The 16,843-nt window shown below is 38.6% G+C and overlaps 1 non-coding gene across 1 annotated transcript; it reads right to left on the reverse strand.

The window, feature by feature from the left end:
- Positions 1 to 15,261: 15,261 nt before the first annotated feature.
- On the reverse strand, positions 15,262 to 15,389 carry LOC114026756. The gene has a single exon (XR_003567164.1). It is a non-coding gene; the product is annotated as a U6atac minor spliceosomal RNA (small nuclear RNA).
- Between the last annotated feature and the right edge of the window lie 1,454 nt (positions 15,390 to 16,843).

Here is a 16,843-nt window from a genome sequence, read left to right on the forward strand (position 1 = left end):
GGTGGCTTTCCCTCTTTTCAGGGAGGCAAGCCCCTTTAAATAGGCCCCATTTAACAAATTTCACTTTACAGAGGCCATCCTGAAAAATAAGACACGACAGGATTGAAACATCTGCCTTGAAAAGTACTTCCTCTAGAGTAACCCTGTCATGTAAAGATTTGATTAACCATTGGCCCAAGAGATTATTCTGACAGTTTTAGCATCTTATGAGGCCTGCTTACAGGTGCAAAACAGATCTTAGCAGGGCCATCAACTAATCTTTAAACAGCACACAATAAAGCATCAATAGACTATGGTGATTTTGTGGTGAGTAAATCACTAGGGAGGAGAGAGGATGGACCAACATGATCATGTTTTCAGGGCTGTGTGCAAAACCCCTTCATGTGAAGGGGATCAAATAAATGTGTCTGGCCAAAGCAGGTAAGTGTAAACACAGGTGCTCATGTGCACATGCAATTGCCTTATTTGTGCATGCAAAAGGGGGAGGGGTGGTGGCAGAGAAAACAGATGTGTCTATGCAGGTATGTCAAGCCCTGTTGGAAAAATTCAGTCCTTAAACTTGTTCAAAGAGAAGGTGAGCAATCATTTTGACCTCTCTGATTGTTGACTGGATTCCATTGAAAAAAGATTGGCCATTAAACCAAGTTTCTTGGACTTATTCAAACACCAGGCTCCCACAGGACCCAGGCAAAATTAAGATTTAGGATAGGCGTGGAAGAAACATACCTTGGCCTCAAATCAGAGAGGGGCAAAGAAAGACACTATTTTTTAACATTGCCCATATAAATACACATATCTTTGACAAAAAATTCTACTCTTCATCTCATATTGACTTTTTAAAAATATCTCTTTTTACTTTTTACATCTGAGAAACAGTAACAGGAATTTTCAAATGAAGAAGAAGGAGGAGGTTCAGTTTTCACTTTGGGAGTATATAAATGTTCTAGGTTCAGCTTCACCCAGAATCGGGGTGAACATCCTTATCCCCAGAGGCCAAATAAACATTTACCTGGGCTTCTGGGTGGCATGCATTTTTAGAGACAGGAAAACTGGAAATCTGAATGTGCTCGAAGGCCCCTATAAATTTTCTCATCTGAACCAGCCTCAGAACCACTAGCCTATTCAATATTAATATTAATAATGGCTAGAATTCATAAAGTATTTTACATATTTAAGCCTCACAACAACCTTATGAGGTAGGTGTTATTAGTATTCCAATTTTTCAGATAAGGAAATCAAGACACAATTAATATCTGAGGCAGCATCCCAATTCAAGTCTGGAATTTCAGGTATCCTTGAATTAAAAAAAAAAAGGTTTGAATCCTACCTTATACAGTTTGGGGACTGAAGTGTTAACACAGAATCTCAGGCTTGGAAGGAACCTTAGTAGTCATTTGGTCCAATCAATACATAACAATCAATCCCAGCTATGACATACCAAAAAAAAACCCCCAAAAAACAAAAACAAAAAAAACAAAACCGTGATCCACTTTTTACTTAAAGACCTCCAGGAAGCAGAAACCTTCTACTTCCTTAAGTATCCTATTATACTTTTGGATGGCTTCAGCTATTAGGATGTCTTTCCTTGATAGTGAGCCTAATTTATATCTTTGTATCTTTTACCCCTTGCTTTCTAGTTCTGGTCTCTGGGGTCAAAGCAGAGCAAATCTAATCCCTTTTACACATCATGGCTTTTTAAGTATTTGAAGGCAATTCTCATTATTTGCCCAGTCTTCTCTAGGTTAAGCATCTCAAATTTCTCTTATGGCATGAATCCCAGGCATTTGGCTATCCTTGTTGCCCTCCTCTGGAATCTCTCCAGTATATTGGTGTCCTTCCCTGAATGTGTTACCGAGAACATACCACATAGCACAATACTCCAAATGTGTTCTTAGTAAGGCAGCATATTTACCTCCCTAGTCCTTGACACTGTACTTCTCAATGAAACCTAAAATGGCATTAGCTTTTTGGCTGCCATATCACATCTTTGACTCATATTGAGTTGACAATCCACTCAAATTCCTAGATCTCTTTCTGAAACACTGTGATCGGCCAAGTTTTTGGTTTTGTTTTTTTTTTTTTTTGGCTAGGCAATGGGGTTAAGTGACTTGCCCAGGTTCACACAGCTAGTAAGTATTATGTGTCTGAGTCTGGATTTGAACTCAGGTCCTTCTGAATCCAGGGCCAGTGCTCTATCCACTGCGCTACCTAGCTGCCCCCGGCCAAGTTTTTTTAAGAACAGATAAAAAAAAAGTCTTTTTGGAGAAGAAAATGTATTCAAACTTACCCTCTAAGGTGAATCTACATGGGATTGGGGAAAAGGCTTGAAAAGAGAGATGAAAGGTCCAATTTGATCAATTCAGATTCCTTGTTTATATGGGTCTATTCCAAAGCAAGTCAAATTTTCAACAACTCTCAAATGGTATGAACTGTAACTTCCAATTTACTTCCAGTTTGAGCTAATTCCATATGGACCCATTCTGGGGAAAGGAAGGGCTCATCTGGAAAAAGTGAATTGACTTTTTCAATGGAGTGGCGCACCCAACCTCAAAAAAACATCTTTTTGCATTTCTGAGGGTCCTGATTGAGAAATAAGTTGGATGTTCTCATCTAGTTTAATATGATAGTGATGGCCAGATCAAATGGGCACCCAGTGCCTGGGGGACAACAGGGTGTGTAACCAACACTTAGAGTCCTTTGATCTGTGTTTGTCAGGGCCTTTCTTCACCTGGCCTACAACAGGAACCCAGGATCCACAAAATCATAGAATACCAGTTGGATACCAGATGTGCCTGAGCAATTACTTGCCAACTTCCTCAAAATCTGGAGGAAATATCAGAGGCCCATAGACGATGCTTTGGCAACAGGAAACTTACCTCTTGTGACTTACCTGCTCTTCACACCATTAAAAACATGCAGGTCTTTTGGAAACATCAAACTGGGCAGCATGGTGACTGATCTTTTACTTCTCAGTTATCAGAATATTCATGAAAAGATGGAACCATAGAATCAGAGAGAACCTTTAAAATCTTCTAATGGAATTCCCTAATTAATTAGAAAATAAAATCCTCATGGTGCCCCAAGGACTTAAATGAAGAGCAAAAGGCTTGCAGAGCCAGTTAGTGACCAAAGTCTCCTGATCCAAGAGGGTCTTTGTTTCTCTTACACTAACACATCCCTCATCTTTAGAAGGCCAGATACTTATCCAAGACATACTGAGGTCAGCAAGAAACATTCATTGGCTTATCATTTAATTGTGAGTAAGAATGAAACTTGAATACCGTCACATATGTTTTAACTGTGTTAAGTCCATAAATTCATTATAAGTGAATCTCATATGAGTAGACAAAGTACCAAAACCAATCATTGGAGAGGTGCTGAAATGCCCAAGTGACCAAAACTATATACCTAGCAACCTGCTACAATAGGGTGATAGAAATTCCTGCCATTGTAGTCACATCTAGGCTTAAGACATTACTTCTACTTCCTCCACTAAACTAGGTCATTGAGGAGGAATAGCACACTCACTAACAGATAACTTTGGAGTACTTCTTAATTATGTTAGATGGTTGTCCTGTGTGTTGTGGAGCAAATCATAGCCAATATGAGTGACTGTTAAGTAAACCATTAGTTTTGAACACATGGTTGATACAATTGCAAAAACTCCAAAGAAATACAGAAATATTTGTTATGAAGTAAAACGTACTGTAACACTTTGCTTACTTCTCATATGAACTTTTATTATGTTTAGTTTTTTTTAAAGCATATAATAGTATGGAAGTAACAAAATTGCCCTGCTTGTGTATCCTTTTATACTTTTTGGTTCTCTGTATTTCTGATATTTTATTGTTACTCTTTTTTTTTGTCTCTACCACTACCCACTAAGTCAACACAACACCCCCTCCCCAGGTTCACCTTTTTAGCAAATAATCACAGTCAAGAAAAACAAATCAACACATTGATCATGTCTAATCCATTTCTTCTTGGTCAAGAGGTGAGTGGTGTAATATGTCATCAATTCTCTTCAGTTATGAGCAATGATGATTAGAGTCCTATGGTCTTTTGAAGTTGTTTCTCCCTATGATACTGTATAAATTGTTCTTTTGATCCTCTTCATTTCATCTAGTTCACACTAGTTTTCTCTAGTTTATCTGATTCCATCTTATGTCTTATTTATAATATAATAATACTCCATTATGTTCATATAACACATTTTTGGTCATTTCACAATTTATGGGCACTCAATTTGTTTCTAATTATTTGCTACAACAAAAAATCCTGCAATAAGTATTTTTGTACATAATGAATCTTTTCTCTCTGCCTTTCACCTCTTTGAGGTATATATCTAGTAGTTGTATCACTAAGTTCACAGATTCACAGTTAGGAAGTTTCTGAGTATGGTTCCAAATTAATTTCTAGAATATTTAAATCAAATCAAAACTCCACCTACCGTGTATTAGAGCACCTGTCTTCCCTCAGCCCTGCCAATTTGTCTTTATTTACTATAACTATATGATGCTCAAAGACCTTGAAGTATAGATCAGAAGCAGAGAAGTAGAGATACCAACTCATCTTTTGAAAGAAGAGGACAAAAGGAATAAAGATAGAACAAGTCTGAGTGCTGATTTGCCCATGAATTTTCTGTTTTGTTTGACTATGTGACTATATCATCCCAGGAGATGTGTCCCCTTGTGATCACTCAAAATCATCCATTATGCGGCTAAAGGCAGTAATCTTTCCCAATTATAAGACTTTATAGCTGTGAAATCTGTCTCCTTGTGGATATTAATAAATAAATGTGAGACAATGACACATAGACCCATGCACTGTATTATCTCGATGTAGACAGTACGCCCAATTCCACATGAGGGGGGGTATTTCCCTCCCATTTTTGAGACATATACAATAGTGGGATATTGGGCATGCACACACGTACGACATTGAAAGAGAAATGATGAAAACTTTATTTAAAACCTTTGAATGGACCTTCTGCCTTACTTCTAAGGAATGCATATCAAGCCACCATTTTCTAGCATGAATTCAGATCACTGAGAATTGTGGGGACTGAATTCTTCTTTTTAATGCCTTTTCAGATTCCAAAGTAAAATTCTTTTGTTTTTTATCAAATAAGACTTAGACCTCTGTTTCTGAATTAAGAAATGTGTGCTCAAAAAAAAAAAACCAAACCTTTATTCCAGCACAGCACAGAGCCTGGAATATAATAGGCACTACTAAGTGCTTATTGACTGATTGACAGGTAACTGACAGCTCTCTGCCTGATGGAGGGAGAATTAATATTTGTGTAAGCTATGGGACAGTCTCCTCAGCAAACTCCCCTTTCCAGAAGACACCCCTGTGATAGCACTCAGGGTTCACATGTCCTAGTATGTTTTAACTAATGACCACCCTGTGGTGGGGATTCCAAAGTGCACATGTCAACTGATCCCCTCTACTCGGGAGGGTACACACAAGAAAGTGCTCGTCATGTTATTTCTGTTGTTTGAAGTGCTTCAGATAATTCCCACCTTACTTTCTTCATGTTTTCTCCTCTTCTTTTGCTCCATCCTATTCTCCCACCTCCTCCCCTCCTCCAGCCCAAGTCATATGTATGTAACAGGGAAAATATGTCTCCATATTCTTTCTACCATATCCTCTCTTTGGTTGCTTGCTATAAATGCATCCCCAGAGGCTACAAGGCAATGGCATCTGGTACACAGCTGTTCAGATGAGGCCCACCTCACTTGTCCTTCGAGCTTCTCCAAACCACATCTTTGCTATCAGCACGGCATTCTCCCATCTTCTGTGAGTTCTCCTTCTGCTTAGCTTTTGGAGTGCCTTGAATCTTTTCCTTTTACTCTGAATTGGCCCCAAGCTATTTTTGGTTTGTCCTTGCTTATTGAGATGATTGGCCCAATAGGCATGGCTGGATAAAGAAGAAAGGACTGACAGACTTGACCTTACGGATATGTCTTCTAAAGCCACACAAAGTGGCTCACTAGGTGGGCGTCTCCTTCCCAAATTTCTTCATTTTTTCAAATGACATTTCAGTTTTTTTTTATTACATCCAGGATAAAGCCACATTGGGGATTTGTATGTCTTGAACAGATCTCTTTAACACTCTTTGAACAAGTAAGATATGCCATTGACTTGGACTGTTCATTGGCAGTAGCAGCAACAGCAATAGTCGGCACAATGCTAGGGCCAGAACTGAAGCAACACCAGTGAGGAGGACATGGTAGAACCATCTTGGGTCACAGAGTGACTACCTGTATCCAGGATTCTGGAGAGATTGTGGGATGGTGAAAAGAGTGCTGGGCTGAGTGTCAGACAAGACCTGGTTTGAATCCTACCTTTAACACTGACTATTTGGGTGATCACCCAGAGCTCACTTAACATTTTGATCCTCAGTTTCCTCACATGTAAAATGGAGATAGTGAGTACCCATCTGCAGTACTAACCTTCCAGGGCTGTTGAGAGGCTGACATGCCACAATGTGTATAAATGGTTTTGCATACATTAAGAGTTCTATGTAAATGTCAGATATTATCATCCAAAGATTTTTTCTACTTTTCTCTGGCACAGCCTCATGATGGTACAATCGCTTCTCCATCTACATAGTGTCCATGAACAAACGGAAAATCATTTGTTTTGCAAAATATTATGGAAAGGCAGTATTTTGCAGGGGAAAGAATACTCCATTTGGAGTGGAGGATATATTTGAGTTCAAATCCATTCTACCATATTTAATAGGTAAGACTTACACCAATTTGCTTAATCTCTGTAAGCCTCAGTTTCTTCATCTGTAAAACAAGGATAATAATACTTGTAATACCTAAAGAGTTGTGGGGAAGGTCTTTTGTAAGTTGGAAAGTATTATAGAAATATCAATTGTTATAGCTATTGTTATATCCTGCATCCATCTTGGCTGCCTAGTGTGGTAAAACTGGATATACAAAGACTGGTTGTTGCTATGCTCTCTAAACCTGGCTGTCCTGGCATAAAAAACAAACAAACAAACAAACAAAAAACAACAACAACAAAAAACTACAGTCCTAAACTGACAGGCCCTGGTAGGCATTTAGATGTACTCTATCCCTCTCCATAAATCTTAAGTGACTGAAAGATTTCTTTTAGATTCTCTACCCTGCTTTCTCTCCCCCTCTCTCCTCAACTCTTTTTTCCATCTTTCTCTCTTTTGCCTCCCTCCTCCTCTCTTCCCCTCCCTTCCCCCTCTCTTCTCTCCCCATCTTTCTCCCTTTCTTTCACCTCCCTCTTTCACTCTCTCTTCTTTTTGTCTCTCTTGCCCTATCTCTATGTTTTTATCTGTTTTTGTATTGCTGTCTTTGTCTCTCTGATGTCTTTCTGCATCACTTTATTTTTTTCTCTCTTTCTGCCTCTGTTTCTTTCTCTCCATCTCTGTCTCTTTCTGACTCTCTTGTCTCTGTCTTTGTGTCTCTCTGTGCCTGCCTGTCTCTCTCTCCCCATGTCTTTTTCATCTTCTCCACTATCTCTCTCTCTGTCTCTTTGTTCTGTCTCTATCTCTTTCTCTCCCTCTTTCTGTCTTTTTCTGTTTCTCTCTATCTCTTTGTCTCTTTCTCTGTTTCTTTGCTTCTGCCTATATATCTCTCTGTCTGTCTCTGTCTCTCAGTACCTCCCTCCCTTTCTGTCTCTGTCTCTCTGTGTCTTTGTGTCTGTACATCTGTCTCAGTCTCTGTCTCAGTCTCTGTCTCTGTTTCTATTCCTCTCTCTCTCTCTCTCTCTCTCTCTCTCTCTCTCTCTCTCTCTCTCTCTCTGTAGAGGCTGCCAGAACTTCAGTCCATCCAAGGCAATAGAGTAATCAGATGGGTTGTGTAGACAGAGTTAGAACATATGGACATCACTTCAACTTGGAGTCTGAAGAAAAGCACTTTTGTTGATTGAATTAGGAAGAGTCGCAATTACTGTGACAGAAATGTGCTAAAGTGAGGAAATACTGACCTTAGAAGAGAAAGACTTGCCAGGGCCTTCTGCAGACAATCAAGGGCTTCAAAGAGACCCACTGTGGGCATCTAGAGTGACAACAGCTGCCTGACAAATTGCTGTTTCCAGTCCCTTTGAACTAGAAGAGTGAACTTAATAGCTTTCAGCCACTGATTTTTTTTTAAGGGTTGAATTTTTTCCCCCTTGTCCTCTGGTTCTTCTGCCTGACACTACTGTTTGCTTCTTTATTTTGACAGACTTTTCTTAACCTCTTGCTTTAGTGAATGCAAAATTATTTTATCCTATCCAGTAACTTCCATGTGAATTTTTTCTTTTATTTGTCCAGGAATTAAACCTATTTTGCTTAGCCCTAGAAGGCAGAACAAAGAACAATGGGTATAAGCAGATTTTGGCTTTCTCTCATTGAACACACACACACACACACAACCAAATCTCAATAATCGGATCTAGAAAAAAAGAAAAAAGAAAAAAAAAAAGAAATGCCTTGGGCTTCTTCAGTGGGTAATGGGTTTCCCCTCAATGGAGGGGTTTAAATAAGCTGGTAATCCCCTGGTCAGGTATGTCATATAGACTTTATTTTTGTTCAGATGTGGTTTAGTTTATTTGTTTCTGACATTGTTTGAACTCTGAGATGCCTTAAATATTCTATTATGATATCTCTTCTATTTCCTTATCAGGGAACTCAGAGTACTCCAAATCATACATTTTAGGCAAATAGACACAACCAGTGAATGGTTTGTGTTGTAGGAAAAACAATCTTACTTGAAGTGACATTTTTTATTCAAGCAAGTAAGCAAGTCTTAGATGAGGTAGAATCTAAAACTGGCTAATTGCTGTTCTTGATCTAGGGAAATGTTCATTGATTGGAAAATTCATTAGTATGTATGTGTGTGAGGGAAGAATTTGTTTTGACTTCTTTTAAAATATCAAGGTTGTTAATCTGTGTATTGATTTAGAATGACTTTTCATGATACCCTAAGTCCCTAGTACTCAGGTGCCCATTAAGACTCTCTCTCCTCTTCCTGCATTTCCTTTCTTTTCTTCAGTACATAGAAATTTCTCACCTATCCTTCAAGGTTCAGTTCAAGTTCCATCTCCACTAAGCCAGCCATGAAAAATGATGTAGAATAGGGCAGGGGAGGGGGAAGGGACTTATGGTCAGAGTACCTGGGTTCATATACTAGTCCATCTAGTTTGGTCCCCATGTAAACGTGGGTTATCATATCAACCCTCTTCACAGACATTTGTTTTCAATTCAATTCAGTTCAACTCAATACATATACCTACTTTGTGCCAGGCACTGTGCTGTTGTTGTTCAACCTTCATTTTCTTTTTTTTTAATATTAATTTATTTTTAGTTTTCAGCATTCACTTCCATAAGCTTTAGAGTTTTAAATTTTCTCCCCCTTTCTCTCCACCTCCCTCCCCAAGACAGTATGCAGTCAGATATTTATACTTTGTTTCCTTTTTTTATTGTATTAATGTATTTATTTTTAGTTTTCAACATTTACTTCAACAAGATTTTGAGTACCAAATTTTCTTCCTATCTCATGCCATCCCCTACCTAAAGATGGCATGCATTCTGAATACCCCTTCCACTAATCTGCCCTCCCTTCTATCTCCCCCCCTTCTCTTATCCCCTTCCCCTTCAATTTTTTTGTAGAGCAGGATAAATTTCTATATCTCATTTCCTGTATATCTTATTTCCCAGTTGCATGTGAAAACATTTTTTAACATTTGTTTTTAAAACTTTGGGTTCCAAATTTTCTCCCTTCCTCCCTCCTCACCCACCCTCATTGAGAAGGCAAGCAACTCCATGCAGATTATACATGTGTAATCATGCAAATCACTTCCATAGCAGTCATGTTGTGAAAAAACTAAGTATATTTCCCTTAATCCTATCCCACCCCTCCCATTTATTCTATTCTCTCTTTTGACCCTGTACCTCCTCAGAAGTGTTTGCTTCTGATTACCCCCTCCTCTAATCTTCCCTCCAGTCTATCATCTCCTTGCTCTCTTGTCCCTTTCCCTCTCTATTTTCCTATAGGATAAGATAGGTTTTCATACCCAATTGAGTGTGTATGTTATTCCCTCCTTAAGTCAAATTCTATGAGAATAGGATTCACTCATTCCCTCTCACCTTCCCCTGTTTCCCCTGCACTGTAAAAGCCTTTTCTTGTCTGTTTTATTTAAGATAATTTACCCCATTCTATCTCTCCCTTTCTCCTTCTCCTAATATAATACTCTCTCACCCCTTAATTTTATTCTCCAGATATCACCCCTTCATCTTCAACTCACACTGTGCCCTCTATCTATCTATCTATCTACACACATATAATTTTCCCTCCAACTACCTTAATGCTGACAAAGGTCTAATGAGTTGCAAATATCATCTTTCCATGCAGGAATGTAAACAGTTTAATCTTAATAAGTCCCTTATGATTTCTCATTCTTGTTTACCTCTTCATGTTTCTCTTGAGTATTGTATTTAAGTCAAATTATCTATTCAGTTCTGGTCTCTTCAGCAAGAATGCTTGAAAGTCCTCTATTTCATTGAATGTCCATTTTTTCCCCTGCAGGATTATACTCAGTTTTGCTGGGTAGGTGATTCTTGACTGTAATCCTATCTCCTTTGCCCTCCAGAATGTTATATTCCAAGTCCTCTGGTCCCTTAATGTGGAAGCTGCTAAATATTGTGTTATCCTGATTGTGTTTCTATAATACTTGAATTATTTCTTTCTGGCTGCTTGCAATATTTTCTCCTTGACCTGGGTATTCTGGAATTTGGCTACAATATTCCTATGAGTTATTTTTTGGGGGGGAGATCTCTTTTAGGATCAGTGGATTCTTTCCATTCCTACTTTGTATTCTGGTTTTAAAATATCAGGACAGTTTTCCTCGATAATTTCTTGAAAGATGATATTCTAGGTGCTTTTTTGATCATGGCTTTCAGATAGTCCAATAATTTTTAAATTCTCTCTCCTGGATCTATTTTACAGGTTAATTGTTTTTCCAATGACATATTTCACATTGTTTTCTATTTTTTCATTCTTTTGAATTTGTTTTACAGTGTCTTGATTTCTCATAAAGTCACTGGCTTCCAATTACTCCAGTCTAATTTTTAAGGAAGTATTTTCTTCAGAAAGCTTTTGGACTTCCTTTTCCATTTGACTAATTTTGCTTTTTAAGACACTCTTCTCCTCATTGGCTTTTTGGACCTCTTTTGCCATTTGGGTTAGGCTATTTTTTAAGGTGTTCTTGAGTATTTTTTTTTTTTGGTCTCCTTTAGCAAACTGTTGACTTGTTTTTCATGATTTACTTGCATCACTCTCATTTCTATTCCCAGTTTTTCTTCTACTTGTCTTACTTCTCAAACTCCTTTTTGAGCTCTTCCATGGCCTGGGACCAATTCATCTTTTTCTTGAAGGCTCTGGATGTAGGAGCTTTGACTTTGCTGTCTTCTTCTGTTTGTATGTTTTGATCTTCTTTGTCATCAAAGAAAAAATTCTATGGTCTGACTGTTTTTGCGAGGTTTGGTCATGATCATAGTCAATTACTTCAGTTATAAACTCTTTGTTAAGGTAGGTGTCTGCTTCCAGTGTGGAGAATGTACTGTTCCAAGCTTTGGGGGTTTTGTGCAGCTGTTTTCAGAGATACTTCTAGGGACCTGTAAATTTTCAATTCTTCCAAGGTGGTATGATAAGGGGCAAGGTGTTTATTCCTTTCCTGGCCTGTGCTCTGGTCTATGAGTGACCACAAGCACTCTTTTCTGCTTTGGAACTATGAGGAAGATTTCCTCTCTACCACCACTACAAGCTCCACCATGCCAGCACTCCTCCTATCCCCAGGGCTGCCACCCTGAACTGTGACCCAGATCCAAGCACAGGTAAAGCAAGAGAATCCTGCACCAGCAAAGAGATCCCTGAAATCCCCCTCTGATCAGCCACTTGATTCCCCCTCAGTCTCTGGGCCAAGAGCTCAGGAAGCAGCTGCAGTCCTGGGGCTACACAGGGCCTGGGACTGGGACCGTACTTCTCTCTCACTGTAGTCACAGACTTTTCCTACTGACCTTAAAAGTTGTCTTTGGCATTTGTGGGTTAAGAAGTCTGGAAACTGCCACAACTGCCCATGATTCAGTCTTCTGAGGGCTGCTCCAGTTTTGCTGAGGCCTGTTTTGCCTGTGCAACCATGCTGAACTAGATTCCTCTCTCAACCCTGCATGATAGGCCTTTCTGATCAATCATCCAGATTGTCTTGGGCTGGAAATTTGTTTCGCTCTGTCTTTTTGTGGGTTCTACTGCTTGAAAATTTGTTTAGAGCCATTTTTACAGGTATTTGGAGGGCTTTGGGGGAGAGCTCAAGCAAGTCACTGCTTATACTCCACCATCTTAGCTGTGCCCCCCATTTGTCCTTTATTTTCAAAGAAGATCAATTACATCATGGGTGCTGTCTTGATTTTTGCATGCCTTAGATTCTAATGAGGCACTTGTGTCAAGTAGTCAGCTTCACTCTCTCTTCCAGAGTCACTTAAGTCCAGTGGCAAAAGAAAAGTTAAAACAATGGCCTGGGATACAGTGGAGGACCTTGACATCTTCAATGTCTGATCGGACTCTAAGAGCTTCACAGTGCTTTGTGTTCTCATTTGTTAAATAAGGGTGTTGAAGCAGATAATATCTGTGATGTCTTTCCAGCTCTAGTTCCTATGATCCCATGAACTCTATCTTACATGGACACTATTAATGGCTTCTACTGTGCAGAGTAGTATTCTAGATATTGGAGAAAACATGGAGTTTGAATTAGACATAAACCCTGCTCTCATGAAATTTATAGCTCATTAGGGGACTTTGACATATATTTATAACAATGAATACATCACAAGTGTAAGGCATAGTAGATAGAGCACTGGAATTTGAAGCAGGAAGACCTAAATTTGAATCCTGCCTCAAAAATTTAACTAGTGTGTGACCCTGGACAAGTCATGTAACTTCTCTCAGCCTCAGTTTTCTTATCTGTAAAATGAGGATTAGTAATAACACCTATCTTACAGGATTGTTGTGAGGATGAGAGGAGAAAACATATATGAAATCCCTTAACAAATCTTAAAGTACTATATTCATTCTTCTTCTTCTTCTTCTTCTTCTTCTTTAAAAATAGTGTAAGGGAATGAAGATCATTACCAAATATAAAGATCAATTAAGGCTTCCTAGAGGTAATGGTATTTGAATCGAGTCTCAAAGGATGGGTACTAATTAAACAAAGGCACCTATGTGGTGCAATGGATAAGAGCACCAGGTCTGGAATAAGGAACATGAAAGTTCAAATCTGGCCTCAGACACTTACTAGCTGTGTGACCCTGGACAAATCACTTAATCCTCTTTGTCTCAGTTTCCTCATCTGTAACATGAGCTAGAGAAGAAAATGACAAACCACTCCAAATGAGGTCACAAAGAGTCAGTTGTGACTGAAATGACTGAACAACAACAACATGAATTGAACAAATAGAGGTAGGGAGTTCATCACAAGTAAATGGGCACAGAGGTGGGAAAGTATAAACCATATTCAGGGAAGAGCTCCAAATCTGACTTGGCTAGAGCATAGAGAATATGGAGGTGTGCAGGACAAGTTAAGAGGAAAGATCAATTGTGAAGAGTCTTGAATGCTAGGCAAAAGTAGTTTGAACTTTTTTATTAGGTAATAAGGAGATATTTAGGGGATGTTGAGAAGAGGAATGACATGAATAAAGAAAACAAATCTGTTGGTGGCCTGGTGGATGGTTTGAATGAGGGAGAGAATGGAGTTGCTACTGGTTAGCTTTAGTAGGTGATATGAGGGCTTAAATATGGTGGTTGTTCCCTTAAATAGGGAATAGAGAAGTGAAGATATTATGGACATGTAATTAACAGAAATTATTGACTGATTCTTATGGAAGATGAGGGAAAAAGAAGAATCAAAGGTGACATCAAAATTCAAACACGAAATTGAGAAATACTCGCCACAGAAGGAAGAGGAAGTTTTGGAGACCTCACTGCTCCAGAAGTCCTTAGGCACTAATTTTGCAATTAGTACATTCTTTTATTCTGTTGTATCCACTGATTTGTTTTACTTTAGATATAGGAATATACACATGGAGACATAATCCAATTCATTTCTACAAACTTTTATTAACCATTGACTGTCTGATAAATTTGCATATCAGCTAAGCATATACATTGCAGAGGGAAAATTCTGCCTGGGAGACTAGGAGCTTGTTTAGCCAACTGAAGCTGTTCAGCATAACCTGAACTTATCTTCTTTCCGTCTTTGTCAATGACTCTCTATTTTTGTCTGTATGCCTGTCTTCTCTCTGACTCTGTCTCTGTCTCTGTCTATGTCTTTCTGTCTCTCTCTCATTCTCTCTCTGTCTCTGAATCTGTCTTTGTCTCTCTTCTTTCTATCTCTATTTATCTCTTTCCATCTCTCCTATATGTCAGGTATTGTACTAGGAAATTTAGATATAAAAAAGATGAAAAATGACCCAGTCTCTGATCTCAAGGAATATATTTTCTACCAGGGTGTGGGGGAATATTTGCCATAAACATTAGTAAGTATAATACCAGGCAAAGATTAACTGAGCAAAAAGGATGAAGTTCTGAATTTTGGAATTAGGAATTTGGAATTTTGAAATTAGGAATTTCTGAATAGGGAGAAAACTTCTTCAGGAGGTAACATGGGAAAAGCTACACAGAAGAGATGGCACTGGAGCTGAGCCTTGAAGGATGAAAGGATGCATGAAATATAGAGATGAAGATGGAATGTTTTCACTGAGTGTTGTCCTCTGAATGGAAGCAAGAGTTGGTAAACTGAATACAGGAAAAAGGTAGTAGTCCAGTTCTGAGGGAATACGGAATGTCCTAAAGGAAATGCTACTAAATTACTGTGTAATCTTGGATTAGTTGATTTCATCTTTGGGCCTCCATTGCCTCATTATATCACATTTCTATTGAAGACACTTCACTGCCTCCCCAATCTTGTTTCCTTTAAGAGACAGAATGAGTACATCTCCAGACTCTCTTTGGGGCCAGTTCCATGGAGGAGAAAACCTCTTGCAGACATGTAGAGGAAGTCAGTTTCTGGGCATGTCTTAGATTTTCAGCTGACCTTTGGGGATGTTCCCCTTAGGTAAGATTAGTAGATTTTCTTGGTTTGAGTTGAGATACATGGTTCCTACAAGGAGGGCTAATTTGCTCTTTTTTGGGGGGTATCAAGATACTCTAACTCTGAGTAACACCCCTAAAATATAGCACCTGAGCATGGTTAACTATCACAGAGTAGATGGTAATACCTTAACTATATATGTGTTATAAAGGCCACTAGGATGTCTTCCACCCTTATCAAAGGGAGTGCTAATCTTCTGGCCTCTCATAAGTTAGCTTGATGCCTTGGTAAATTTTGGCCCAGGTTATCTCTACATCCTTTTTGCCCCTGCTCCTTCATACACTATTTTTAACAATGGTGCATCTGAAACCAGGAACAGGTGAACTTTGAAGAGCCCCGGCTTCTCGTTCCTCAGTGGAAAGATCCCTAGACAGGCAGTCTGGAGAATTGGGTAGTGGCCCTAGTTATTGATGCATCTCCTAAGGACAAAACCAAGACCAGTATGTGAAAGTTATGAAGTGGTAGATTCCAATTTATTGTGGGAATGAAAGTGTTTGTAATTATAGCTGCCCTAAAATTAAATGGATTGTATTGCAACATAGTTCCTAGGGAGACATACTAAAGACTGTATAGTCTAGATGGTTTTAATCTTTCTTGTATCTTAGGCTCTTTGGCATTCTGATAAAGTCTATGGACCACTTCTCAGAATAATGGCTTATAGTTTATGTTCATAATTGAAAGAAATGTGAATTTCCTGTTAGAACTTAAGGAAAATGAAGATGTAAATATTTTCCCATCCAAGACCGTGGACTCATTGAAATCTGTTCAAAGATTCCTTGGTGTGTGGACTTCTACTTATCTAGTCCAACTTTTCTTACCAAAAGAAGAAAAAAAATTAATAATACACTACTTTATGTTGTAGCCAAAGCCTGACAAAATCATTCTTATAGTTCTCATTATTTTAGTCCAAGCATTGATCTGCTTAGAGAGAAAAAAATGTCCAAACTAGCAGTCATTTGATGCACTTAGCCATGTCTCTAACACAAGATATTTTGAAATAACACTCGTATTCTTGAACAAGGAGATTATATAATATGACAAAACATGGTTATACAACTCAGGGCAAGGAAAAAGTTAAACTTTTTTTTCTTCTTCAACCCAAAAGAATAGTCACTTAATTTGGGGGAAGCACTTTCCTAAAACTACTTAATCTCACTATGAACACTACTCAAGGATTCCACCCCCTCCCCCAAGCTCCAAAGTTACTTACTAGTGACAGAAATCAGGGACTTCTTCCTAATCTTAGATAGATTTACCCAAATCCCTTCAAGGTGTTGGGAAAGGGGCTACTACTTTTTAATAGATCATCCTCTAGGCCCCTTGGTCTTGTCCTTGTCTTATCACCACTTAATAACTTCAAAGGAAGAATCTTACCTCGGTTAGTCAAAATAAGAGGAGTAGAATATTATTTGAGAAGTGATCCTTAAAGAAAGACTGATAAGGATTTCTCTCTCTTAGGTTAGTCCAAAGGCTTCAGGCTAGACTACTTTTAAAATGCTTTCATGATATTTTTAAAAGTGGGATGGGGGATATTGTCTGCTTTCATATCCTCATTTGACAAATGAGAAAGATGAAAACTGAGCTTAGGGCTGTGTTCCCATACATAGATGGTGGTAGGGAGAGGCTTGGGGTGAGGGGAAGAGAGGAGGTAGAACAAACCTAAAATAAC

This window comes from Vombatus ursinus, unplaced genomic scaffold (assembly GCF_900497805.2).
Source record: "Vombatus ursinus unplaced genomic scaffold, bare-nosed wombat genome assembly UNPS02014841.1, whole genome shotgun sequence".
Taxonomy (NCBI): Eukaryota; Metazoa; Chordata; class Mammalia; order Diprotodontia; family Vombatidae; genus Vombatus; species Vombatus ursinus.